A 1,185-nucleotide genomic window follows, 5' to 3' on the forward strand; every position below is an offset into this window, starting at 1 on the left:
TACCAGGCCATAGTGATAATGGGTAATTATGAGGTATGTACAGGATAGTTACCCCCACATGTACATTTCATGCATTAACTGACTTCTGGGTTAAGAGGTAGATGTAGCTGATGTACCAATGAGGCGCTGTTGCTGAAGCATTAAAGGGTTGTGGTATACACGCAATCGGCTGCTCAGGAGACCATCCACTCTCTCTCCAATGATGAAACTTCTCTAAAAGTAATTGAAAAGCTAAATGACTGAGAGTGTTTCAGAGATACCTCTACCCATTATACAAAACACAGCCTTGCTTTAACCTGTGAAGCTAGAAGATTTGTCTTTCATCACTGGCTGGCTTGTTCTAGAACTGCTTCTTTCGTGATGGTCTCTCTGTGCTGCTCCTCTGACTCCCTCTGGTGTACACATCACCAACAGCTGCTTTATTCAAAGAAAAAACCTTTGGGTCAGAATCAAAGGAAAATCTTTTGGGTTCAAAATCAAGGGGAAATACTTTGAATGAAAAATGACTATTCTATACAACATAGGTAATTATGAGCCATCTGAAGTTGAATAAAAATGCCCTTTAAAAACTTGAGGATTCTGAGATTGAGATTAAGAGCCTCTGGCTCTTGCTCCATACCTGTGAAACAAATAGGCTCAAAACACCAATCACTGATTGTGTCCAATTTGATTAGAGGTAATTAATTTAATAAAATGTTTGGACTAAATAAACTAAAATTTGGTGTTTCAGCATTTTCTGCACTTTCAAAATATCTTGGAATAGTAGTATACAATTTGCATAACCCGCGGATAAGTTCTACTTTTAAGAAATTGAAATTGAGTGACCTTAGGTGATGCTTGATGCGCAAGGGAACTTGTTCAAACAATGAGTTAGGAGTTCCTGGTGATCTTGGGTATTGGAAAGTGCACAGGACACAGCACACTGAAAAATGCAAACGAAAAAGCGTCTCCCCACAATACTTTTCCACAAATACAAGCAGTACAATACTACAAGACAAACACTGGAATTACACTTATCCAAATTACAACTGCCTTCAGAGGGACAACTGTTTGACTGAATACAATTCAAAGTGGAAACCTTTTTCCAGAAGAAGCTTTTAAATACCACAGACCTGAACGTGAAGGATTCCTCCTTTATGAACCGTAGGTGTAGACTTGAATGTAGATTTTGGAACGGCGGCCCAT

The 1,185-nt window shown here is 38.9% G+C and overlaps 1 long non-coding RNA gene across 2 annotated transcripts; it reads right to left on the reverse strand.

Moving 5' to 3' along the window:
* LOC133954258 (uncharacterized) lies at positions 1–1,185 on the reverse strand. 2 transcript variants are annotated; one of them, XR_009920764.1, is made up of 4 exons: positions 1,113–1,185; positions 826–922; positions 297–414; positions 1–213 (listed from the first exon to the last, which is right to left on the reverse strand). It is a non-coding gene; the product is annotated as an uncharacterized LOC133954258 (long non-coding RNA). The 2 variants fall into 2 exon arrangements; XR_009920765.1 differs by having other exon boundaries at positions 1–414.

This window comes from Platichthys flesus, chromosome 5 (assembly GCF_949316205.1).
Source record: "Platichthys flesus chromosome 5, fPlaFle2.1, whole genome shotgun sequence".
NCBI classification, from domain to species: Eukaryota; Metazoa; Chordata; class Actinopteri; order Pleuronectiformes; family Pleuronectidae; genus Platichthys; species Platichthys flesus.